General features: G+C 43.8%; 41 non-coding genes and 2 pseudogenes across 41 annotated transcripts; all 43 read left to right on the top strand.

The window, feature by feature from the left end:
• The first annotated feature begins 245 nt into the window (after window positions 1-245).
• On the top strand, window positions 246-364 carry LOC137964216 (5S ribosomal RNA). Its single transcript, XR_011115435.1, has one exon. It is a non-coding gene; the product is annotated as a 5S ribosomal RNA (ribosomal RNA).
• Window positions 365-729: 365 nt separating this feature from the next.
• Window positions 730-848, top strand: LOC137964222 (5S ribosomal RNA). The gene has a single exon (XR_011115441.1). It is a non-coding gene; the product is annotated as a 5S ribosomal RNA (ribosomal RNA).
• Window positions 849-1,215: 367 nt separating this feature from the next.
• Window positions 1,216-1,334, top strand: LOC137964211 (5S ribosomal RNA). The gene has a single exon (XR_011115430.1). It is a non-coding gene; the product is annotated as a 5S ribosomal RNA (ribosomal RNA).
• A 368-nt stretch (window positions 1,335-1,702) lies between these two features.
• Window positions 1,703-1,820, top strand: LOC137964281 (5S ribosomal RNA). The gene has a single exon (XR_011115496.1). It is a non-coding gene; the product is annotated as a 5S ribosomal RNA (ribosomal RNA).
• Window positions 1,821-2,187: 367 nt separating this feature from the next.
• On the top strand, window positions 2,188-2,306 carry LOC137964261 (5S ribosomal RNA). Its single transcript, XR_011115477.1, has one exon. It is a non-coding gene; the product is annotated as a 5S ribosomal RNA (ribosomal RNA).
• Window positions 2,307-2,674: 368 nt separating this feature from the next.
• LOC137964130 (5S ribosomal RNA) lies at window positions 2,675-2,793 on the top strand. The gene has a single exon (XR_011115353.1). It is a non-coding gene; the product is annotated as a 5S ribosomal RNA (ribosomal RNA).
• A 368-nt stretch (window positions 2,794-3,161) lies between these two features.
• LOC137964283 (5S ribosomal RNA) lies at window positions 3,162-3,279 on the top strand (annotated as a pseudogene).
• A 368-nt stretch (window positions 3,280-3,647) lies between these two features.
• LOC137964249 (5S ribosomal RNA) lies at window positions 3,648-3,766 on the top strand. The gene has a single exon (XR_011115466.1). It is a non-coding gene; the product is annotated as a 5S ribosomal RNA (ribosomal RNA).
• Window positions 3,767-4,134: 368 nt separating this feature from the next.
• Window positions 4,135-4,253, top strand: LOC137964234 (5S ribosomal RNA). The gene has a single exon (XR_011115452.1). It is a non-coding gene; the product is annotated as a 5S ribosomal RNA (ribosomal RNA).
• Window positions 4,254-4,621: 368 nt separating this feature from the next.
• LOC137964268 (5S ribosomal RNA) lies at window positions 4,622-4,740 on the top strand. The gene has a single exon (XR_011115484.1). It is a non-coding gene; the product is annotated as a 5S ribosomal RNA (ribosomal RNA).
• A 368-nt stretch (window positions 4,741-5,108) lies between these two features.
• On the top strand, window positions 5,109-5,227 carry LOC137964119 (5S ribosomal RNA). Its single transcript, XR_011115342.1, has one exon. It is a non-coding gene; the product is annotated as a 5S ribosomal RNA (ribosomal RNA).
• A 367-nt stretch (window positions 5,228-5,594) lies between these two features.
• Window positions 5,595-5,713, top strand: LOC137964108 (5S ribosomal RNA). Its single transcript, XR_011115331.1, has one exon. It is a non-coding gene; the product is annotated as a 5S ribosomal RNA (ribosomal RNA).
• Window positions 5,714-6,082: 369 nt separating this feature from the next.
• On the top strand, window positions 6,083-6,206 carry LOC137964256 (5S ribosomal RNA). The gene has a single exon (XR_011115472.1). It is a non-coding gene; the product is annotated as a 5S ribosomal RNA (ribosomal RNA).
• A 367-nt stretch (window positions 6,207-6,573) lies between these two features.
• Window positions 6,574-6,692, top strand: LOC137964210 (5S ribosomal RNA). The gene has a single exon (XR_011115429.1). It is a non-coding gene; the product is annotated as a 5S ribosomal RNA (ribosomal RNA).
• Window positions 6,693-7,060: 368 nt separating this feature from the next.
• LOC137964254 (5S ribosomal RNA) lies at window positions 7,061-7,179 on the top strand. Its single transcript, XR_011115471.1, has one exon. It is a non-coding gene; the product is annotated as a 5S ribosomal RNA (ribosomal RNA).
• A 367-nt stretch (window positions 7,180-7,546) lies between these two features.
• Window positions 7,547-7,665, top strand: LOC137964260 (5S ribosomal RNA). The gene has a single exon (XR_011115476.1). It is a non-coding gene; the product is annotated as a 5S ribosomal RNA (ribosomal RNA).
• A 368-nt stretch (window positions 7,666-8,033) lies between these two features.
• On the top strand, window positions 8,034-8,152 carry LOC137964096 (5S ribosomal RNA). Its single transcript, XR_011115320.1, has one exon. It is a non-coding gene; the product is annotated as a 5S ribosomal RNA (ribosomal RNA).
• A 368-nt stretch (window positions 8,153-8,520) lies between these two features.
• Window positions 8,521-8,639, top strand: LOC137964264 (5S ribosomal RNA). Its single transcript, XR_011115480.1, has one exon. It is a non-coding gene; the product is annotated as a 5S ribosomal RNA (ribosomal RNA).
• Window positions 8,640-9,007: 368 nt separating this feature from the next.
• On the top strand, window positions 9,008-9,126 carry LOC137964248 (5S ribosomal RNA). The gene has a single exon (XR_011115465.1). It is a non-coding gene; the product is annotated as a 5S ribosomal RNA (ribosomal RNA).
• Window positions 9,127-9,494: 368 nt separating this feature from the next.
• LOC137964250 (5S ribosomal RNA) lies at window positions 9,495-9,613 on the top strand. The gene has a single exon (XR_011115467.1). It is a non-coding gene; the product is annotated as a 5S ribosomal RNA (ribosomal RNA).
• Window positions 9,614-9,981: 368 nt separating this feature from the next.
• On the top strand, window positions 9,982-10,100 carry LOC137964267 (5S ribosomal RNA). Its single transcript, XR_011115483.1, has one exon. It is a non-coding gene; the product is annotated as a 5S ribosomal RNA (ribosomal RNA).
• Window positions 10,101-10,468: 368 nt separating this feature from the next.
• On the top strand, window positions 10,469-10,587 carry LOC137964085 (5S ribosomal RNA). The gene has a single exon (XR_011115309.1). It is a non-coding gene; the product is annotated as a 5S ribosomal RNA (ribosomal RNA).
• Window positions 10,588-10,954: 367 nt separating this feature from the next.
• Window positions 10,955-11,073, top strand: LOC137964074 (5S ribosomal RNA). Its single transcript, XR_011115298.1, has one exon. It is a non-coding gene; the product is annotated as a 5S ribosomal RNA (ribosomal RNA).
• Window positions 11,074-11,442: 369 nt separating this feature from the next.
• On the top strand, window positions 11,443-11,561 carry LOC137964236 (5S ribosomal RNA). The gene has a single exon (XR_011115454.1). It is a non-coding gene; the product is annotated as a 5S ribosomal RNA (ribosomal RNA).
• Window positions 11,562-11,927: 366 nt separating this feature from the next.
• On the top strand, window positions 11,928-12,046 carry LOC137964242 (5S ribosomal RNA). Its single transcript, XR_011115459.1, has one exon. It is a non-coding gene; the product is annotated as a 5S ribosomal RNA (ribosomal RNA).
• A 368-nt stretch (window positions 12,047-12,414) lies between these two features.
• LOC137964253 (5S ribosomal RNA) lies at window positions 12,415-12,533 on the top strand. Its single transcript, XR_011115470.1, has one exon. It is a non-coding gene; the product is annotated as a 5S ribosomal RNA (ribosomal RNA).
• Window positions 12,534-12,900: 367 nt separating this feature from the next.
• On the top strand, window positions 12,901-13,019 carry LOC137964258 (5S ribosomal RNA). The gene has a single exon (XR_011115474.1). It is a non-coding gene; the product is annotated as a 5S ribosomal RNA (ribosomal RNA).
• A 368-nt stretch (window positions 13,020-13,387) lies between these two features.
• Window positions 13,388-13,506, top strand: LOC137964230 (5S ribosomal RNA). Its single transcript, XR_011115448.1, has one exon. It is a non-coding gene; the product is annotated as a 5S ribosomal RNA (ribosomal RNA).
• A 368-nt stretch (window positions 13,507-13,874) lies between these two features.
• On the top strand, window positions 13,875-13,993 carry LOC137964263 (5S ribosomal RNA). Its single transcript, XR_011115479.1, has one exon. It is a non-coding gene; the product is annotated as a 5S ribosomal RNA (ribosomal RNA).
• Window positions 13,994-14,361: 368 nt separating this feature from the next.
• LOC137964227 (5S ribosomal RNA) lies at window positions 14,362-14,480 on the top strand. Its single transcript, XR_011115445.1, has one exon. It is a non-coding gene; the product is annotated as a 5S ribosomal RNA (ribosomal RNA).
• Window positions 14,481-14,848: 368 nt separating this feature from the next.
• LOC137964245 (5S ribosomal RNA) lies at window positions 14,849-14,967 on the top strand. Its single transcript, XR_011115462.1, has one exon. It is a non-coding gene; the product is annotated as a 5S ribosomal RNA (ribosomal RNA).
• Window positions 14,968-15,335: 368 nt separating this feature from the next.
• On the top strand, window positions 15,336-15,454 carry LOC137964062 (5S ribosomal RNA). Its single transcript, XR_011115287.1, has one exon. It is a non-coding gene; the product is annotated as a 5S ribosomal RNA (ribosomal RNA).
• A 353-nt stretch (window positions 15,455-15,807) lies between these two features.
• LOC137964273 (5S ribosomal RNA) lies at window positions 15,808-15,926 on the top strand. Its single transcript, XR_011115488.1, has one exon. It is a non-coding gene; the product is annotated as a 5S ribosomal RNA (ribosomal RNA).
• A 368-nt stretch (window positions 15,927-16,294) lies between these two features.
• Window positions 16,295-16,413, top strand: LOC137964277 (5S ribosomal RNA). Its single transcript, XR_011115492.1, has one exon. It is a non-coding gene; the product is annotated as a 5S ribosomal RNA (ribosomal RNA).
• A 353-nt stretch (window positions 16,414-16,766) lies between these two features.
• Window positions 16,767-16,885, top strand: LOC137964278 (5S ribosomal RNA). The gene has a single exon (XR_011115493.1). It is a non-coding gene; the product is annotated as a 5S ribosomal RNA (ribosomal RNA).
• A 353-nt stretch (window positions 16,886-17,238) lies between these two features.
• Window positions 17,239-17,357, top strand: LOC137964251 (5S ribosomal RNA). The gene has a single exon (XR_011115468.1). It is a non-coding gene; the product is annotated as a 5S ribosomal RNA (ribosomal RNA).
• Window positions 17,358-18,084: 727 nt separating this feature from the next.
• LOC137964286 (5S ribosomal RNA) lies at window positions 18,085-18,205 on the top strand (annotated as a pseudogene).
• Window positions 18,206-18,571: 366 nt separating this feature from the next.
• LOC137964246 (5S ribosomal RNA) lies at window positions 18,572-18,690 on the top strand. The gene has a single exon (XR_011115463.1). It is a non-coding gene; the product is annotated as a 5S ribosomal RNA (ribosomal RNA).
• A 368-nt stretch (window positions 18,691-19,058) lies between these two features.
• Window positions 19,059-19,177, top strand: LOC137964233 (5S ribosomal RNA). The gene has a single exon (XR_011115451.1). It is a non-coding gene; the product is annotated as a 5S ribosomal RNA (ribosomal RNA).
• Window positions 19,178-19,545: 368 nt separating this feature from the next.
• On the top strand, window positions 19,546-19,664 carry LOC137964266 (5S ribosomal RNA). The gene has a single exon (XR_011115482.1). It is a non-coding gene; the product is annotated as a 5S ribosomal RNA (ribosomal RNA).
• A 368-nt stretch (window positions 19,665-20,032) lies between these two features.
• LOC137964231 (5S ribosomal RNA) lies at window positions 20,033-20,151 on the top strand. The gene has a single exon (XR_011115449.1). It is a non-coding gene; the product is annotated as a 5S ribosomal RNA (ribosomal RNA).
• Window positions 20,152-20,518: 367 nt separating this feature from the next.
• On the top strand, window positions 20,519-20,637 carry LOC137964405 (5S ribosomal RNA). The gene has a single exon (XR_011115601.1). It is a non-coding gene; the product is annotated as a 5S ribosomal RNA (ribosomal RNA).
• A 368-nt stretch (window positions 20,638-21,005) lies between these two features.
• On the top strand, window positions 21,006-21,124 carry LOC137964340 (5S ribosomal RNA). Its single transcript, XR_011115537.1, has one exon. It is a non-coding gene; the product is annotated as a 5S ribosomal RNA (ribosomal RNA).
• The last annotated feature ends 296 nt before the right edge of the window (window positions 21,125-21,420 follow it).

Raw genomic sequence — 21,420 nt, 5'->3', positions numbered from 1 at the left:
TTCGGGTAGAAGAGCAGGAGGAAAAAAAAAAAAAGTATGATTTTGATTTGTTTAACCTGTCATGAATGCAGTTCGGTTCAGTTTTATTGTTTAATGGCGCTCATTGTCAAAAAATTTTTATATCTCGATTTTTGCGTGAGTTGGATTTTAATTTTCTATTTTATCTGATGTAGGAATGTGGAAAAGAACGTGGGGGAGAGTGAAGCCGGGGAAGGGATTGGTAGGATGGAGAGGGTAACAGAAACGGGTGCGATCATACCAGCACTAATGCACCGGATCCCATCAGAACTCCGAAGTTAAGCGCGCTTGGGCGAGAGTAGTACTAGGATGGGTGGCCTCCTGGGAAGTCCTCGTGTTGCACCCCTTTTTTTTGCCCTTTGTTCCTATGCTGCCTGCTAATTTGCCCCTCACAAGGCCGCGGTTAGGGCGGCGAAACACGTTTTTGCACATACAGTTTGTTTTATGTTTTTTAAGGGTTCGAATCGTTCGGGTAGAAGAGCAGGAGGAAAAAAAAAAAAGTATGATTTTGATTTGTTTAACCCGTCATGAATGCAGTTCGGTTCAGTTTTATTGTTTAATGGCGCTCATTGTCAATATTTTTTTATATCTCGATTTTTGCGTGAGTTGGATTTTAATTTTCTATTTTATCTGATGTAGGAATGTGGAAAAGAACGTGGGGGAGAGTGAAGCCGGGGAAGGGATTGGTAGGATGGAGAGGGTAACAGAAACGGGTGCGATCATACCAGCACTAATGCACCGGATCCCATCAGAACTCCGAAGTTAAGCGCGCTTGGGCGAGAGTAGTACTAGGATGGGTGACCTCCTGGGAAGTCCTCGTCTTGCACCCCTTTTTTTTGCCCTTTGTTCCTGTGCTGCCTGCTAATTTGCCCCTCACAAGGCCGCGGTTAGGGGCGGCGAAACACGTTTTTGCACATACAGTTTGTTTTATGTTTTTTAAGGGTTCGAATCGTTCGGGTAGAAGAGCAGGAGGAAAAAAAAAAAAAGTATGATTTTGATTTGTTTAACCCGTCATGAATGCAGTTCGGTTCAGTTTTATTGTTTAATGGCGCTCGTTGTCAAAAATTTTTTATATCTCGATTTTTGCGTGAGTTGGATTTTAATTTTCTATTTTATATTATGTAGGAATGTGGAAAAGAACGTGGGGGAGAGTGAAGCCGGGGAAGGGATTGGTAGGATGGAGAGGGTAACAGAAACGGGTGCGATCATACCAGCACTAATGCACCGGATCCCATCAGAACTCCGAAGTTAAGCGCGCTTGGGCGAGAGTAGTACTAGGATGGGTGACCTCCTGGGAAGTCCTCGTGTTGCACCCTTTTTTTTGCCCTTTGTTCCTGTGCTGCCTGCTAATTTGCCCCTCACAAGGCCGCGGTTAGGGGCGGCGAAACACGTTTTTGCACGTACAGTTTGTTTTATGATTTTTAAGGGTTCGAATCGTTCGGGTAGAAGAGCAGGAGGAAAAAAATAAAAAAAATATGATTTTGATTTGTTTAACCCGTCATGAATGCAGTTCGGTTCAGTTTTATTGTTTAATGGCGCTCATTGTCAATATTTTTTTATATCTCGATTTTTGCGTGAGTTGGATTTTAATTTTCTATTTTATCTGATGTAGGAATGTGGAAAAGAACGTGGGGGAGAGTGAAGCCGGGGAAGGGATCGGTAGGATGGAGAGGGTAACAGAAACGGGTGCGATCATACCAGCACTAATGCACCGAATCCCATCAGAACTCCGAAGTTAAGCGCGCTTGGGTAGAGTAGTACTAGGATGGGTGACCTCCTGGAAGGTCCTCGTGTTGCACCCCTTTTTTTTGCCCTTTGTTCCTGTGCTGCCTGCTAATTTGCCCCTCACAACGCCGCGGTTAGGGGCGGCGAAACACGTTTTTGCACGTACAGTTTGTTTTATGTTTTTTAAGGGTTCGAATCGTTCGGGTAGAAGAGCAGGAAGAAAAAATTAAAAAAATATGATTTTGATTTGTTTGACCCGTCATGAATGCAGTTCGATTCAATTTTATTGCTTAATGGCGCTCATTGTCAAATTTTTTTATATCTCGATTTTTGCGTGAGTTGGATTTTAATTTTCTATTTTATCTTATGTAGGAATGTGGAAAAGAACGTGGGGGAGAGTGAAGCCGGGGAAGGGATTGGTAGGATGGAGAGGGTAACATAAACGGGTGCGATCATACCACCACTAATGCACCGGATCCCATCAGAACTCCGAAGTTAAGCACGCTTGGGCGAGAGTTGTACTAGGATGGGTGACCTCCTGGGAAGTTCTCGTGTTGCACCCCTTTTTTTTGGCCTTTGTTCCTGTAGTGCCTGCTAATTTGCCCCTCACAAGGCCGCGGTTAGGGGCGGCGAAACACGTTTTTGCACGTACAGTTTGTTTTATGATTTTTAAAGGTTTGAATCGTTCGGGTAGAAGAGCAGGAAGAAAAAATTAAAAAAAATATGATTTTGATTTGTTTAACCCGTCATGAATGCAGTTCGGTTCAGTTTTATTGTTTAATGGCGCTCATTGTCAAATTTTTTTAAATCTCGATTTTTGCGTGAGTTGGATTTTAATTTTCTATTTTATCTGATGTAGGAATGTGGAAAAGAACGTGGGGGAGAGTGAAGCCGGGGAAGGGATCGGTAGGATGGAGAGGGTAACAGAAACGGGTGCGATCATACCAGCACTAATGCACCGGATCCCATCAGAACTCCGAAGTTAAGCGCGCTTGGGCGAGAGTAGTACTAGGATGGGTGACCTCCTGGGAAGTCCTCGTGTTGCACCCCTTTTTTTTGCCCTTTGTTCCTGTGCTGCCTGCTAATTTGCCCCTCACAAGGCCGCGGTTAGGGGCGGCGAAACACGTTTTTGCACGTACAGTTTGTTTTATGATTTTTAAGGGTTCGAATCGTTCGGGTAGAAGAGCAGGAGGAAAAAAATAAAAAAAATATGATTTTGATTTGTTTAACCCGTCATGAATGCAGTTCGGTTCAGTTTTATTGCTTAATGGCGCACATTGTCAAATTTTTTTATATCTCGATTTTTGCGTGAGTTGGATTTTAATTTTCTATTTTATCTGATGTAGGAATGTGGAAAAGAACGTGGGGGAGAGTGAAGCCGGGGAAGGGATCGGTAGGATGGAGAGGGTAACAGAAACGGGTGCGATCATACCAGCACTAATGCATCGGATCCCATCAAAACTCCGAAGTTAAGCGCGCTTGGGTAGAGTAGTACTAGGATGGGTGACCTCCTGGAAGGTCCTCGTGTTGCACCCCTTTTTTTTGCCCTTTGTTCCTGTGCTGCCTGCTAATTTGCCCCTCACAAGGCCGCGGTTAGGGGCGGCGAAACACGTTTTTGCACGTACAGTTTGTTTTATGATTTTTAAGGGTTCGAATCGTTCGGGTAGAAGAGCAGGAGGAAAAAAATAAAAAAAATATGATTTTGATTTGTTTAACCCGTCATGAATGCAGTTCGGTTCAGTTTTATTGCTTAATGGCGCTCATTGTCAAATTTTTTTATATCTCGATTTTTGCGTGAGTTGGATTTTAATTTTCTATTTTATCTGATGTGGGAATGTGGAAAAGAACGTGGGGGAGAGTGAAGCCGGGGAAGGGATCGGTAGGATGGAGAGGGTAACAGAAACGGGTGCGATCATACCAGCACTAATGCACCGGATCCCATCAGAACTCGGAAGTTAAGCACGCTTGGGCGAGAGTAGTACTAGGATGGGTGACCTCCTGGGAAGTCCTCGTGTTGCACCCCTTTTTTTTGCCCTTTGTTCCTGTGTTGCCTGCTAATTTGCCCCTCACAAGGCCGCGGTTAGGGGCGGCGAAACACGTTTTTGCACGTACAGTTTGTTTTATGTTTTTTAAGGGTTCGAATCGTTCGGGTAGAAGAGCAGGAAGAAAAAATTAAAAAAAATATGATTTTGATTTGTTTAACCCGTCATGAATGCAGTTCGGTTCAGTTTTATTGTTTAATGGCGCTCATTGTCAAATTTTTTTATATCTCGATTTTTGCGTGAGTTGGATTTTAATTTTCTATTTTATCTGATGTAGGAATGTGGAAAAGAACGTGGGGGAGAGTGAAGCCGGGGAAGGGATCGGTAGGATGGAGAGGGTAACAGAAACGGGTGCGAACATACCAGCACTAATGCACCGGATCCCATCAGAACTCCGAAGTTAAGCGCGCTTGGGCGAGAGTAGTACTAGGATGGGTGACCTGCTGGGAAGTCCTCGTGTTGCACCCCTTTTTTTTGCCCTTTGTTCCTGTGCTGCCTGCTAATTTGCCCCTCACAAGGCCGCGGTTAGGGGCGGCGAAACACGTTTTTGCACGTACAGTTTGTTTTATGATTTTTAAGGGTTCAAATCGTTCGGGTAGAAGAGCAGGAGGAAAAAAATAAAAAAAATATGATTTTGATTTGTTTAACCCGTCATGAATGCAGTTCGCTTCAGTTTTATTGCTTAATGGCGCACATTGTCAAATTTTTTTATATCTCGATTTTTGCGTGAGTTGGATTTTAATTTTCTATTTTATCTCATGTAGGAATGTGGAAAAGAACGTGGGGGAGAGTGAAGCCGGGGAAGGGATCGGTAGGATGGAGAGGGTAACAAAAACGGGTGCGATCATACCAGCACTAATGCATCGGATCCCATCAAAACTCCGAAGTTAAGCACGCTTGGGCAAGAGTAGTACTAGGATGGGTGACCTCCTGGGAAGTCCTCGTGTTGCACCCCTTTTTTTTGCCCTTTGTTCCTGTGCTGCCTGCTAATTTGCCCCTCACAAGGCCGGGGTTAGGAGCGGCGAAACACGTTTTTGCACGTACAGTTTGTTTTATGTTTTTTAAGGGTTCGAATCGTTCGGGTAGAAGAGCAGGAAGAAAAAATTAAAAAAAATATGATTTTGATTTGTTTAACCCGTCATGAATGCAGTTCGGTTCAGTTTTATTGCTTAATGGTGCTCATTGTCAAATTTTTTTATATCTCGATTTTTGCGTGAGTTGGATTTTAATTTTCTATTTTATCTTATGTAGGAATGTGTAAAAGAACGTGGGGGAGAGTGAAGCCGGGGGAGGGATTGGTAGGATGGAGAGGGTAACAGAAACGGGTGCGATCATACCAGCACTAATGCACCGGATCCCATCAGAACTCCGAAGTTAAGCGCGCTTGGGCGAGAGTAGTACTAGGATGGGTGACCTCCTGGGAAGTCCTCGTGTTGCACCCCTTTTTTTTGCCCTTTGTTCCTGTGCTGCCTGCTAATTTGCCCCTCACAAGGCCGCGGTTAGGGGCGGCGAAACACGTTTTTGCACATACAGTTTGTTTTATGTTTTTTAAGGGTTCGAATCGTTCGGGTAGAAGAGCAGGAGGAAAAAAAAAAAAAGTATGATCTTGATTTGTTTAACCCGTCATGAATGCAGTTCGGTTCAGTTTTATTGTTTAATGGCGCTCATTGTCAAAATTTTTTTATATCTCGATTTTTGCGTGAGTTGGATTTTAATTTTCTATTTTATCTGATGTAGGAATGTGGAAAAGAACGTGGGGGAGAGTGAAGCCGGGGGAGGGATTGGTAGGATGGAGAGGGTAACAGAAACGGGTGCGATCATACCAGCACTAATGCACCGGATCCCATCAGAACTCCGAAGTTAAGCGCGCTTGGGCGAGAGTAGTACTAGGATGGGTGACCTCCTGGGAAGTCCTCGTGTTGCACCCCTTTTTTTTGCCCTTTGTTCCTGTGCTGCCTGCTAATTTGCCCCTCACAAGGCCGCGGTTAGGGGCGGCGAAACACGTTTTTGCACGTACAGTTTGTTTTATGTTTTTTAAGGGTTCGAATCGTTCGGGTAGAAGAGCAGGAGGAAAAAATTAAAAAAAATATGATTTTGATTTGTTTAACCCGTCATGAATGCAGTTCGGTTCAGTTTTATTGTTTAATGGCGCTCACTGTCAAAATTTTTTTATATCTCGATTTTTGCGTGAGTTGGATTTTAATTTTCTATTTTATCTGATGTAGGAATGTGGAAAAGAACGTGGGGGAGAGTGAAGCCGGGGGAGGGATTGGTAGGATGGAGAGGGTAACAGAAACGGGTGCGATCATACCAGCACTAATGCACCGGATCCCATCAGAACTCCGAAGTTAAGCGCGCTTGGGCGGGGCGAGAGTAGTACTAGGATGGGTGACCTCCTGGGAAGTCCTCGTGTTGCACCCCATTTTTTTGCCCTTTGTTCCTGTGCTGCCTGTTAATTTGCCCCTCACAAGGCCGCGGTTAGGGGCGGCGAAACACGTTTTTGCACATACAGTTTGTTTTATGTTTTTTAAGGGTTCGAATCGTTCGGGTAGAAGAGCAGGAGGAAAAAAAAAAAAAGTATGATTTTGATTTGTTTAACCCGTCATGAATGCAGTTCGGTTCAGTTTTATTGTTTAATGGCGCTCGTTGTCAAAAAATTTTTATATCTCGATTTTTGCGTGAGTTGGATTTTAATTTTGTATTTTATCTGATGTAGGAATGTGGAAAAGAACGTGGGGGAGAGTGAAGCCGGGGAAGGGATTGGTAGGATGGAGAGGGTAACAGAAACGGGTGCGATCATACCAGCACTAACGCACCGGATCCCATCAGAACTCCGAAGTTAAGCGCGCTTGGGCGAGAGTAGTACTAGGATGGGTGACCTCCTGGGAAGTCCTCGTGTTGCACCCCTTTTTTTTGCCCTTTGTTCCTGTGCTGCCTGCTAATTTGCCCCTCACAAGGCCGCGGTTAGGGGCGGCGAAACACGTTTTTGCACGTACAGTTTGTTTTATGATTTTTAAGGGTTCGAATCGTTCGGGTAGAAGAGCAGGAGGAAAAAAATAAAAAAAATATGATTTTGATTTGTTTAACCCGTCATGAATGCAGTTCGGTTCAGTTTTATTGCTTAATGGCGCTCATTGTCAAATTTTTTTATATCTCGATTTTTGCGTGAGTTGGATTTTAATTTTCTATTTTATCTGATGTAGGAATGTGGAAAAGAACGTGGGGGAGAGTGAAGCCGGGGAAGGGATCGGTAGGATGGAGAGGGTAACAGAAACGGGTGCGATCATACCAGCACTAATGCACCGAATCCCATCAGAACTCCGAAGTTAAGCGCGCTTGGGCGAGAGTAGTACTAGGATGGGTGACCTCCTGGAAGGTCCTCGTGTTGCACCCCTTTTTTTTGCCCTTTGTTCCTGTGCTGCCTGCTAATTTGCCCCTCACAAGGCCGCGGTTAGGGGCGGCGAAACACGTTTTTGCACGTACAGTTTGTTTTATGTTTTTTAAGGGTTCGAATCGTTCGGGTAGAAGAGCAGGAAGAAAAAATTAAAAAAATATGATTTTGATTTGTTTGACCCGTCATGAATGCAGTTCGATTCAATTTTATTGCTTAATGGCGCTCATTGTCAAATTTTTTTATATCTCGATTTTTGCGTGAGTTGGATTTTAATTTTCTATTTTATCTTATGTAGGAATGTGGAAAAGAACGTGGGGGAGAGTGAAGCCGGGGAACGGATTGGTAGGATGGAGAGGGTAACAGAAACGGGTGCGATCATACCACCACTAATGCACCGGATCCCATCAGAACTCCGAAGTTAAGCACGCTTGGGCGAGAGTTGTACTAGGATGGGTGACCTCCTGGGAAGTTCTCGTGTTGCACCCCTTTTTTTTGGCCTTTGTTCCTGTAGTGCCTGCTAATTTGCCCCTCACAAGGCCGCGGTTAGGGGCGGCGAAACACGTTTTTGCACGTACAGTTTGTTTTATGATTTTTAAGGGTTTGAATCGTTCGGGTAGAAGAGCAGGAAGAAAAAATTAAAAAAAATATGATTTTGATTTGTTTAACCCGTCATGAATGCAGTTCGGTTCAGTTTTATTGTTTAATGGCGCTCATTGTCAAATTTTTTTAAATCTCGATTTTTGCGTGAGTTGGATTTTAATTTTCTATTTTATCTGATGTAGGAATGTGGAAAAGAACGTGGGGGAGAGTGAAGCCGGGGAAGGGATCGGTAGGATGGAGAGGGTAACAGAAACGGGTGCGATCATACCAGCACTAATGCACCGGATCCCATCAGAACTCCGAAGTTAAGCGCGCTTGGGCGAGAGTAGTACTAGGATGGGTGACCTCCTGGGAAGTCCTCGTGTTGCACCCCTTTTTTTTGCCCTTTGTTCCTGTGCTGCCTGCTAATTTGCCCCTCACAAGGCCGCGGTTAGGGGCGGCGAAACACGTTTTTGCACGTACAGTTTGTTTTATGATTTTTAAGGGTTCGAATCGTTCGGGTAGAAGAGCAGGAGGAAAAAAATAAAAAAAATATGATTTTGATTTGTTTAACCCGTCATGAATGCAGTTCGGTTCAGTTTTATTGCTTAATGGCGCACATTGTCAAATTTTTTTATATCTCGATTTTTGCGTGAGTTGGATTTTAATTTTCTATTTTATCTGATGTAGGAATGTGGAAAAGAACGTGGGGGAGAGTGAAGCCGGGGAAGGGATCGGTAGGATGGAGAGGGTAACAGAAACGGGTGCGATCATACCAGCACTAATGCATCGGATCCCATCAAAACTCCGAAGTTAAGCACGCTTGGGCGAGAGTAGTACTAGGATGGGTGACCTCCTGGGAAGTCCTCGTGTTGCACCCCTTTTTTTTGCCCTTTGTTCCTGTGCTGCCTGCTAATTTGCCCCTCACAAGGCCGCGGTTAGGGGCGGCGAAACACGTTTTTGCACGTACAGTTTGATTTATGATTTTTAAGGGTTCGAATCGTTCGGGTAGAAGAGCAGGAGGAAAAAAATAAAAAAAATATGATTTTGATTTGTTTAACCCGTCATGAATGCAGTTCGGTTCAGTTTTATTGCTTAATGGCGCTCATTGTCAAATTTTTTTATATCTCGATTTTTGCGTGAGTTGGATTTTAATTTTCTATTTTATCTTATGTGGGAATGTGGAAAAGAACGTGGGGGAGAGTGAAGCCGGGGAAGGGATCGGTAGGATGGAGAGGGTAACAGAAACGGGTGCGATCATACCAGCACTAATGCACCGGATCCCATCAGAACTCGGAAGTTAAGCACGCTTGGGCGAGAGTAGTACTAGGATGGGTGACCTCCTGGGAAGTCCTCGTGTTGCACCCCTTTTTTTTGCCCTTTGTTCCTGTGTTGCCTGCTAATTTGCCCCTCACAAGGCCGCGGTTAGGGGCGGCGAAACACGTTTTTGCACGTACAGTTTGTTTTATGTTTTTTAAGGGTTCGAATCGTTCGGGTAGAAGAGCAGGAAGAAAAAATTAAAAAAAATATGATTTTGATTTGTTTAACCCGTCATGAATGCAGTTCGGTTCAGTTTTATTGTTTAATGGCGCTCATTGTCAAATTTTTTTATATCTCGATTTTTGCGTGAGTTGGATTTTAATTTTCTATTTTATCTGATGTAGGAATGTGGAAAAGAACGTGGGGGAGAGTGAAGCCGGGGAAGGGATCGGTAGGATGGAGAGGGTAACAGAAACGGGTGCGAACATACCAGCACTAATGCACCGGATCCCATCAGAACTCCGATGTTAAGCGCGCTTGGGCGAGAGTAGTACTAGGATGGGTGACCTGCTGGGAAGTCCTCGTGTTGCACCCCTTTTTTTTGCCCTTTGTTCCTGTGCTGCCTGCTAATTTGCCCCTCACAAGGCCGCGGTTAGGGGCGGCGAAACACGTTTTTGCACGTACAGTTTGTTTTATGATTTTTAAGGGTTCAAATCGTTCGGGTAGAAGAGCAGGAGGAAAAAAATAAAAAAAATATGATTTTGATTTGTTTAACCCGTCATGAATGCAGTTCGCTTCAGTTTTATTGCTTAATGGCGCACATTGTCAAATTTTTTTATATCTCGATTTTTGCGTGAGTTGGATTTTAATTTTCTATTTTATCTCATGTAGGAATGTGGAAAAGAACGTGGGGGAGAGTGAAGCCGGGGAAGGGATCGGTAGGATGGAGAGGGTAACAAAAACGGGTGCGATCATACCAGCACTAATGCATCGGATCCCATCAAAACTCCGAAGTTAAGCACGCTTGGGCAAGAGTAGTACTAGGATGGGTGACCTCCTGGGAAGTCCTCGTGTTGCACCCCTTTTTTTTGCCCTTTGTTCCTGTGCTGCCTGCTAATTTGCCCCTCACAAGGCCGGGGTTAGGAGCGGCGAAACACGTTTTTGCACGTACAGTTTGTTTTATGTTTTTTAAGGGTTCGAATCGTTCGGGTAGAAGAGCAGGAAGAAAAAATTAAAAAAAATATGATTTTGATTTGTTTAACCCGTCATGAATGCAGTTCGGTTCAGTTTTATTGCTTAATGGCGCTCATTGTCAAATTTTTTTATATCTCGATTTTTGCGTGAGTTGGATTTTAATTTTCTATTTTATCTTATGTAGGAATGTGTAAAAGAACGTGGGGGAGAGTGAAGCCGGGGGAGGGATTGGTAGGATGGAGAGGGTAACAAAAACGGGTGCGATCATACCAGCACTAATGCACCGGATCCCATCAGAACTCCGAAGTTAAGCGCGCTTGGGCGAGAGTAGTACTAGGATGGGTGACCTCCTGGGAAGTCCTCGTGTTGCACCCCTTTTTTTTGCCCTTTGTTCCTGTGCTGCCTGCTAATTTGCCCCTCACAAGGCCGCGGTTAGGGGCGGCGAAACACGTTTTTGCACATACAGTTTGTTTTATGTTTTTTAAGGGTTCGAATCGTTCGGGTAGAAGAGCAGGAGGAAAAAAAAAAAAAGTATGATCTTGATTTGTTTAACCCGTCATGAATGCAGTTCGGTTCAGTTTTATTGTTTAATGGCGCTCATTGTCAAAATTTTTTTATATCTCGATTTTTGCGTGAGTTGGATTTTAATTTTCTATTTTATCTGATGTAGGAATGTGGAAAAGAACGTGGGGGAGAGTGAAGCCGGGGGAGGGATTGGTAGGATGGAGAGGGTAACAGAAACGGGTGCGATCATACCAGCACTAATGCACCGGATCCCATCAGAACTCCGAAGTTAAGCGCGCTTGGGCGAGAGTAGTACTAGGATGGGTGACCTCCTGGGAAGTCCTCGTGTTGCACCCCTTTTTTTTGCCCTTTGTTCCTGTGCTGCCTGCTAATTTGCCCCTCACAAGGCCGCGGTTAGGGGCGGCGAAACACGTTTTTGCACGTACAGTTTGTTTTATGTTTTTTAAGGGTTCGAATCGTTCGGGTAGAAGAGCAGGAGGAAAAAATTAAAAAAAATATGATTTTGATTTGTTTAACCCGTCATGAATGCAGTTCGGTTCAGTTTTATTGTTTAATGGCGCTCACTGTCAAAAAATTTTTATATCTCGATTTTTGCGTGAGTTGGATTTTAATTTTCTATTTTATCTGATGTAGGAATGTGGAAAAGAACGTGGGGGAGAGTGAAGCCGGGGGAGGGATTGGTAGGATGGAGAGGGTAACAGAAACGGGTTCGATCATACCAGCACTAATGCACCGGATCCCATCAGAACTCCGAAGTTAAGCGCGCTTGGGCGAGAGTAGTACTAGGATGGGTGACCTCCTGGGAAGTCCTCGTGTTGCACCCCTTTTTTTTGCCCTTTGTTCCTGTGCTGCCTGTTAATTTGCCCCTCACAAGGCCGCGGTTAGGGGCGGCGAAACACGTTTTTGCACATACAGTTTGTTTTATGTTTTTTAAGGGTTCGAATCGTTCGGGTAGAAGAGCAGGAGGAAAAAAAAAAAAGTATGATTTTGATTTGTTTAACCCGTCATGAATGCAGTTCGGTTCAGTTTTATTGTTTAATGGCGCTCGTTGTCAAAAAATTTTTATATCTCGATTTTTGCGTGAGTTGGATTTTAATTTTGTATTTTATCTGATGTAGGAATGTGGAAAAGAACGTGGGGGAGAGTGAAGCCGGGGAAGGGATTGGTAGGATGGAGAGGGTAACAGAAACGGGTGCGATCATACCAGCACTAACGCACCGGATCCCATCAGAACTCCGAAGTTAAGCGCGCTTGCGCGAGAGTAGTACTAGGATGGGTGACCTCCTGGGAAGTCCTCGTGTTGCACCCCTTTTTTTTGCCCTTTGTTCCTGTGCTGCCTGCTAATTTGCCCCTCACAAGGCCGCGGTTAGGGGCGGCGAAACACGTTTTTGCACGTACAGTTTGTTTTATGATTTTTAAGGGTTCGAATCGTTCGGGTAGAAGAGCAGGAGGAAAAAAATAAAAAAAATATGATTTTGATTTGTTTAACCCGTCATGAATGCAGTTCGGTTCAGTTTTATTGCTTAATGGCGCTCATTGTCAAATTTTTTTATATCTCGATTTTTGCGTGAGTTGGATTTTAATTTTCTATTTTATCTGATGTAGGAATGTGGAAAAGAACGTGGGGGAGAGTGAAGCCGGGGAAGGGATCGGTAGGATGGAGAGGGTAACAGAAACGGGTGCGATCATACCAGCACTAATGCACCGAATCCCATCAGAACTCCGAAGTTAAGCGCGCTTGGGCGAGAGTAGTACTAGGATGGGTGACCTCCTGGAAGGTCCTCGTGTTGCACCCCTTTTTTTTGCCCTTTGTTCCTGTGCTGCCTGCTAATTTGCCCCTCACAAGGCCACGGTTATGGGCGGCGAAACACGTTTTTGCACGTACAGTTTGTTTTATGTTTTTTAAGGGTTCGAATCGTTCGGGTAGAAGAGCAGGAAGAAAAAATTAAAAAAATATGATTTTGATTTGTTTGACCCGTCATGAATGCAGTTCGATTCAATTTTATTGCTTAATGGCGCTCATTGTCAAATTTTTTTATATCTCGATTTTTGCGTGAGTTGGATTTTAATTTTCTATTTTATCTTATGTAGGAATGTGGAAAAGAACGTGGGGGAGAGTGAAGCCGGGGAAGGGATTGGTAGGATGGAGAGGGTAACAGAAACGGGTGCGATCATACCACCACTAATGCACCGGATCCCATCAGAACTCCGAAGTTAAGCACGCTTGGGCGAGAGTTGTACTAGGATGGGTGACCTCCTGGGAAGTTCTCGTGTTGCACCCCTTTTTTTTGGCCTTTGTTCCTGTAGTGCCTGCTAATTTGCCCCTCACAAGGCCGCGGTTAGGGGCGGCGAAACACGTTTTTGCACGTACAGTTTGTTTTATGATTTTTAAGGGTTCGAATCGTTCGGGTAGAAGAGGAGGAAGAAAAAATTAAAAAAAATATGATTTTGATTTGTTTAACCCGTCATGAATGCAGTTCGGTTCAGTTTTATTGTTTAATGGCGCTCATTGTCAAATTTTTTTAAATCTCGATTTTTGCGTGAGTTGGATTTTAATTTTCTATTTTATCTGATGTAGGAATGTGGAAAAGAACGTGGGGGAGAGTGAAGCCGGGGAAGGGATCGGTAGGATGGAGAGGGTAACAGAAACGGGTGCGATCATACCAGCACTAATGCACCGGATCCCATCAGAACTTCGAAGTTAAGCGCGCTTGGGCGAGAGTAGTACTAGGATGGGTGACCTCCTGGGAAATCCTCGTGTTGCACCCCTTTTTTTTGCCCTTTGTTCCTGTGCTGCCTGCTAATTTGCCCCTCACAAGGCCGCGGCTAGGGGCGGCGAAACACGTTTTTGCACGTACAGTTTGTTTTATGATTTTTAAGGGTTCGAATCGTTCGGGTAGAAGAGCAGGAGGAAAAAAATAAAAAAAATATGATTTTGATTTGTTTAACCCGTCATGAATGCAGTTCGGTTCAGTTTTATTGCTTAATGGCGCACATTGTCAAATATTTTTATATCTCGATTTTTGCGTGAGTTGGATTTTAATTTTCTATTTTATCTGATGTAGGAATGTGGAAAAGAACGTGGGGGAGAGTGAAGCCGGGGAAGGGATCGGTAGGATGGAGAGGGTAACAGAAACGGGTGCGATCATACCAGCACTAATGCATCGGATCCCATCAAAACTCCGAAGTTAAGCACGCTTGGGCGAGAGTAGTACTAGGATGGGTGACCTCCTGGGAAGTCCTCGTGTTGCACCCCTTTTTTTTGCCCTTTGTTCCTGTGCTGCCTGCTAATTTGCCCCTCACAAGGCCGCGGTTAGGGGCGGCGAAACACGTTTTTGCACGTACAGTTTGTTTTATGTTTTTTAAGGGTTCGAATCGTTCGGGTAGAAGAGCAGGAGGAAAAAATTAAAAAAAATATGATTTTGATTTGTTTAACCCGTCATGAATGCAGTTCGGTTCAGTTTTATTGCTTAATGGCGCTCATTGTCAAATTTTTTTATATCTCGATTTTTGCGTGAGTTGGATTTTAATTTTCTATTTTATCTTATGTAGGAATGTGGAAAAGAACGTGGGGGAGAGTGAAGCCGGGGAAGGGATCGGTAGGATGGAGAGGGTAACAGAAACGGGTGCGATCATACCAGCACTAATGCACCGGATCCCATCAGAACTCCGAAGTTAAGCACGCTTGGGCGAGAGTAGTACTAGGATGGGTGACCTCCTGGGAAGTCCTCGTGTTGCACCCCTTTTTTTTGCCCTTTGTTCCTGTGCTGCCTGCTAATTTGCCCCTCACAAGGCCGCGGTTAGGGGCGGCGAAACACGTTTTTGCACGTACAGTTTGTTTAATTTTTTTTAAGGGTTCGAATCGTTCGGGTAGAAGAGCAGGAAGAAAAAATTAAAAAAAATATGATTTTGATTTGTTTAACCCGTCATGAATGCAGTTCGGTTCAGTTTTATTGCTTAATGGCGCTCATTGTCAAATTTTTTTATATCTCGATTTTTGCGTGAGTTGGATTTTAATTTTCTATTTTATCTTATGTAGGAATGTGGAAAAGAACGTGGGGGAGAGTGAAGCCGGGGAAGGGATCGGTAGGATGGAGAGGGTAACAGAAACGGGTGCGATCATACCAGCACTAATGCACCGGATCCCATCAGAACTCCGAAGTTAAGCACGCTTGGGCGAGAGTAGTACTAGGATGGGTGACCTCCTGGGATGTTCTCGTGTTGCACCCCTTTTTTTTGCCCTTTGTTCCTGTGCTGCCTGCTAATTTGCCCCTCACAAGGCCGCGGTTAGGGGCGGCGAAACACGTTTTTGCACGTACAGTTTGTTTTATGATTTTTAAGGGTTCGAATCGTTCGGGTAGAAGAGCAGGAAGAAAAAATTAAAAAAAATATGATTTTGATTTGTTTAACCCATCATGAATGCAGTTCGGTTCAGTTTTATTGTTTAATGGCGCTCATTGTCAAATTTTTTTAAATCTCGATTTTTGCGTGAGTTGGATTTTAATTTTCTATTTTATCTGATGTAGGAATGTGGAAAAGAACGTGGGGGAGAGTGAAGCCGGGGAAGGGATTGGTAGGATGGAGAGGGTAATAGAAACGGGTGCGATCATACCAGCACTAATGCACCGGATCCCATCAGAACTCCGAAGTTAAGCGCGCTTGGGCGAGAGTAGTACTAGGATGGGTGACCTCCTGGGAAGTCCTCGTGTTGCACCCCTTTTTTTTGCCCTTTGTTCCTGTGCTGCCTGCTAATTTGCCCCTCACAAGGCCGCGGTTAGGGGCGGCGAAACACGTTTTTGCACGTACGGTTTGTTTTATGTTTTTTAAGGGTAGAAGAGCAGGAGGAAAAAAATAAAAAAAATATGATTTTGATTTGTTTAACCCGTCATGAATGCAGTTTGGTTCAGTTTTATTGCCTACTGGCGCTCATTGTCAAATTTTTTTATATCTCGATTTTTGCGTGAGTTGGATTTTAATTTTCTATTTTATCTGATGTAGGAATGTGGAAAAGAACGTGGGGGAGAGTGAAGCCGGGGAAGGGATTGGTAGGATAGAGAGGGTAACAGAAACGGGTGCGATCATACCAGCACTAATGCATCGTATCCCATCAGAACTCCGGAGTTAAGCACGCTTGGGCGAGAGTAGTACTAGGATGGGTGACCTCCTGGGAAGTCCTCGTGTTGCACCCCTTTTTTTTGCCCTTTGTTCCTGTGCTGCCTGCTAATTTGCCCCTCACAAGGCCGCAGTTAGGGGCGGCGAAACACGTTTTTGCACGTACAGTTTGTTTTATGTTTTTTAAGGGTTCGAATCGTTCGGGTAGAAGAGCAGGAAGAAAAAATTAAAAAAAATATGATTTTGATTTGTTTAACCCGTCATGAATGCAGTTCGGTTCAGTTTTATTGCTTAATGGCGCTCATTGTCAAATTTTTTTATATCTCGATTTTTGCGTGAGTTGGATTTTAATTTTCTATTTTATCTGATGTAGGAATGTGGAAAAGAACGTGGGGAAGAGTGAAGCCGGGGAAGGGATTGGTAGGATGGAGAGGGTAACAAAAACGGGTGAGATCATTCCAGCACTAATGCATCGGATCCCATCAAAACTCCGTAGTTAAGCGCGCTTGGGCAAGAGTAGTACTAGGATGGGTGACCTCCTGGGAAGTCCTCGTGTTGCACCCCTTTTTTTGGCCCTTTGTTCCTGTGCTGCCTGCTACTTTGCCCCTCACAAGGCCGCGGTTAGGGGCGGCGAAACACCTTTTTGCACGTACAGTTTGTTTTATGTTTTTTAAGGGTAGAAGAGGAGGAGGAAAAAAATAAAAAAAATATGATTTTGATTTGTTTAACCCGTCATGAATGCAGTTCGGTTCAGTTTTATTGCTTAATGGCGCTCATTGTCAAATTTTTTTATATCTCGATTTTTGCGTGAGGTGGATTTTAATTTTCTATTTTATCTGATGTAGGAATGTGGAAAAGAACGTGGGGGAGGGTGAAGCCGGGGAAAGGGTTGGTAGGATGGAGAGGGTAACAGAAACGGGTGAGATCATACCAGCACTAATGCATCGGATCCCATCAAAACTCCGAAGTTAAGCGCGCTTGGGCAAGAGTAGTACTAGGATGGGTGACCTCCTGGGAAGTCCTCATGTTGCACCCCTTTTTTTTGCCCTTTGTTCATGTGCTGCCTGCTAATTTGCCCCTCACAAGGCCGCGGTTAGGGGCGGCGAATCACGTTTTTGCACGTACAGTTTGTTTTATGTTTTTTAAGGGTAGAAGAGCAGGAGGAAAAAAATAAAAAAAATATGATTTTGATTTGTTTAACCCGTCATGAATGCATTTCGGTTCAGTTTTATTGCCTAATGGCGCTCATTGTCAAATTTTTTTATATCTCGATTTTTGCGTGAGTTGGATTTTAATTTTCTATTTTATCTGATGTAGGAATGTGGAAAAGAACGTGGGGGAGAGTGAAGCCGGGGAAGGGATTGGTAGGATAGAGAGGGTAATAGAAACGGGTGCGATCATACCAGCACTAATGCACCGGATCCCATCAGAACTCCGAAGTTAAGCGCGCTTGGGCAAGAGTAGTACTAGGATGGGTGACCTCCTGGGAAGTCCTCGTGTTCCACCCCTTTTTTGCCCTTTGTTCCTGTGCTGCCTGCTAGCGGTTAGGGGCGGCAAAACATGTTTGCATATACAATTTGTGTTATGTTTTTTAACGGTTCGAATCGTTGGGGTGAAAGAGCAGGAGGAAAAAAAGAAGAAAAAAAAGTATGATTATGATTTGTTTAATACGTCGTTAATGCAGTTCAGTTCAGTTTTATTGTTTAATGGGGCTCATTTTTAAATTTTTTATATCTTGATTTTTGCGTGTGTTAGATTTTAATTTTTTATTTTATTTGATGTAGGAATGTGGAAAAGAACATGGGGGAGAGTGAAGCCGGGGAAGGGATTGGTAGGATGGGGAGGGTAACACAAACAGGTGCGATCATACCGTCACTAATGCACCGGTTGCACCCCTTTTTTGCCCTTTGTTCCTGTGCTGCGTGCTAGCGGTTAGGGGAGGCAAAACATGTTTGCATATACAGTTTGTTTTATGTTTTTTAACGGTTCGAATCGTTGGGGTAGAAAAGTAGGAGGAAAAAAAAAAGTATGATTTTGATTTTTTTAATCCATCATGAATGCAGTTCGGTTCAGTTTTATTGTTTAATGGGGCTCATTTTCAAATTTTTTATATCTCGATTTTTGCGTAAGTTAGATTTTAATTTTTTATTTTATTTGATGTAGGAATGTGGAAAAGAACATGGGGGAGAGTGAAGTCGGGGAAGGGATTGGTAGGATGGAGAGGGTAACACATAAGGGCGGGATCATACTAGCTCTAATGCACCGGATCCCATCTGAACTCCAAAGTTAAGTGCACTTGGGCGAGAGTAGTACTAGGATGGGAACTTCCTCCTGGGAAGTCCTCGTGTTGCACCCCTTTTTTGCCCTTTGTTCCTGTGCTGCCTGCTAATTTGCCCCTCACAAGGCCGCGGTTAGGGGCGGCGAAACACGTTTTTGCACGTACAGTTTGTTTTATGATTTTTAAGGGTTCGAATCGTTCGGGTAGAAGAGCAGGAGGAAAAAAATAAAAAAAATATGATTTTGATTTGTTTAACCCGTCATGAATGCAGTTCGGTTCAGTTTTATTGCTTAATGGCGCTCATTGTCAAATTTTTTTATATCTCGATTTTTGCGTGAGTTGGATTTTAATTTTCTATTTTATCTGATGTGGGAATGTGGAAAAGAACGTGGGGGAGAGTGAAGCCGGGGAAGGGATCGGTAGGATGGAGAGGGTAACAGAAACGGGTGCGATCATACCAGCACTAATGCACCGGATCCCATCAGAACTCGGAAGTTAAGCACGCTTGGGCGAGAGTAGTACTAGGATGGGTGACCTCCTGGGAAGTCCTCGTGTTGCACCCCTTTTTTTTGCCCTTTGTTCCTGTGTTGCCTGCTAATTTGCCCCTCACAAGGCCGCGGTTAGGGGCGGCGAAACACGTTTTTGCACGTACAGTTTGTTTTATGTTTTTTAAGGGTTCGAATCGTTCGGGTAGAAGAGCAGGAAGAAAAAATTAAAAAAAATATGATTTTGATTTGTTTAACCCGTCATGAATGCAGTTCGGTTCAGTTTTATTGTTTAATGGCGCTCATTGTCAAATTTTTTTATATCTCGATTTTTGCGTGAGTTGGATTTTAATTTTCTATTTTATCTGATGTAGGAATGTGGAAAAGAACGTGGGGGAGAGTGAAGCCGGGGAAGGGATCGGTAGGATGGAGAGGGTAACAGAAACGGGTGCGAACATACCAGCACTAATGCACCGGATCCCATCAGAACTCCGAAGTTAAGCGCGCTTGGGCGAGAGTAGTACTAGGATGGGTGACCTGCTGGGAAGTCCTCGTGTTGCACCCCTTTTTTTTGCCCTTTGTTCCTGTGCTGCCTGCTAATTTGCCCCTCACAAGGCCGCGGTTAGGGGCGGCGAAACACGTTTTTGCACGTACAGTTTGTTTTATGATTTTTAAGGGTTCAAATCGTTCGGGTAGAAGAGCAGGAGGAAAAAAATAAAAAAAATATGATTTTGATTTGTTTAACCCGTCATGAATGCAGTTCGCTTCAGTTTTATTGCTTAATGGCGCACATTGTCAAATTTTTTTATATCTCGATTTTTGCGTGAGTTGGATTTTAATTTTCTATTTTATCTCATGTAGGAATGTGGAAAAGAACGTGGGGGAGAGTGAAGCCGGGGAAGGGATCGGTAGGATGGAGAGGGTAACAAAAACGGGTGCGATCATACCAGCACTAATGCATCGGATCCCATCAAAACTCCGAAGTTAAGCACGCTTGGGCAAGAGTAGTACTAGGATGGGTGACCTCCTGGGAAGTCCTCGTGTTGCACCCCTTTTTTTTGCCCTTTGTTCCTGTGCTGCCTGCTAATTTGCCCCTCACAAGGCCGGGGTTAGGAGCGGCGAAACACGTTTTTGCACGTACAATTTGTTTTATGTTTTTTAAGGGTTCGAATCGTTCGGGTAGAAGAGCAGGAAGAAAAAATTAAAAAAAATATGATTTTGATTTGTTTAACCCGTCATGAATGCAGTTCGGTTCAGTTTTATTGCTTAATGGCGCTCATTGTCAAATTTTTTTATATCTCGATTTTTGCGTGAGTTGGATTTTAATTTTCTATTTTATCTTATGTAGGAATGTGTAAAAGAACGTGGGGGAGAGTGAAGCCGGGGGAGGGATTGGTAGGATGGAGAGGGTAACAGAAACGGGTGCAATCATACCAACACTAATGCACCGGATCCCATCAGAACTCCGAAGTTAAGCGCGCTTGGGCGAGAGTAGTACTAGGATGGGTGACCTCCTGGGAAGTCCTCGTGTTGCACCCCTTTTTTTTGCCCTTTGTTCCTGTGTTGCCTGCTAATTTGCCCCTCACAAGGCCGCGGTTAGGGGCGGCGAAACACGTTTTTGCACATACAGTTTGTTTTATGTTTTTTAAGGGTTCGAATCGTTCGGGTAGAAGAGCAGGAGGAAAAAAAAAAAAAGTATGATCTTGATTTGTTTAACCCGTCATGAATGCAGTTCGGTTCAGTTTTATTGTTTAATGGCGCTCATTGTCAAAAAATTTTTATATCTCGATTTTTGCGTGACTTGGATTTTAATTTTCTATTTTATCTGATGTAGGAATGTGGAAAAGAACGTGGGGGAGAGTGAAGTCGGGGGAGGGATTGGTAGGATGGAGAGGGTAACAGAAACGGGTGCGATCATACCAGCACTAATGCACCGGATCCCATCAGAACTCCGAAGTTAAGCGCGCTTGGGCGAGAGTAGTACTAGGATGGGTGACCTCCTGGGAAGTCCTCGTGTTGCACCCCTTTTTTTTGCCCTTTGTTCCTGTGCTGCCTGCTAATTTGCCCCTCACAAGGCCGGGGTTAGGAGCGGCGAAACACGTTTTTGCACGTACAGTTTGTTTTATGTTTTTTAAGGGTTCGAATCGTTCGGGTAGAAGAGCAGGAAGAAAAAATTAAAAAAAATATGATTTTGATTTGTTTAACCCGTCATGAATGCAGTTCGGTTCAGTTTTATTGCTTAATGGTGCTCATTGTCAAATTTTTTTATATCTCGATTTTTGCGTGAGTTGGATTTTAATTTTCTATTTTATCTTATGTAGGAATGTGTAAAAGAACGTGGGGGAGAGTGAAGCCGGGGGAGGGATTGGTAGGATGGAGAGGGTAACAGAAACGGGTGCGATCATACCAGCACTAATGCACCGGATCCCATCAGAACTCCGAAGTTAAGCGCGCTTGGGCGAGAGTAGTACTAGGATGGGTGACCTCCTGGGAAGTCCTCGTGTTGCACCCCTTTTTTTTGCCCTTTGTTCCTGTGCTGCCTGCTAATTTGCCCCTCACAAGGCCGCGGTTAGGGGCGGCGAAACACGTTTTTGCACATACAGTTTGTTTTATGTTTTTTAAGGGTTCGAATCGTTCGGGTAGAAGAGCAGGAGGAAAAAAAAAAAAAGTATGATCTTGATTTGTTTAACCCGTCATGAATGCAGTTCGGTTCAGTTTTATTGTTTAATGGCGCTCATTGTCAAAATTTTTTTATATCTCGATTTTTGCGTGAGTTGGATTTTAATTTTCTATTTTATCTGATGTAGG

The sequence above is a fragment of the Aristolochia californica genome, unplaced genomic scaffold (genome assembly GCF_029961685.1).
Source record: "Aristolochia californica isolate CCGP_79_NKW_82.1479 unplaced genomic scaffold, dmAriCali1.0.hap1 SCAF_4, whole genome shotgun sequence".
In the NCBI taxonomy this organism is placed as follows: domain Eukaryota; kingdom Viridiplantae; phylum Streptophyta; class Magnoliopsida; order Piperales; family Aristolochiaceae; genus Aristolochia; species Aristolochia californica.
This window is presented reverse-complemented; position numbering and strand designations above follow the sequence as displayed.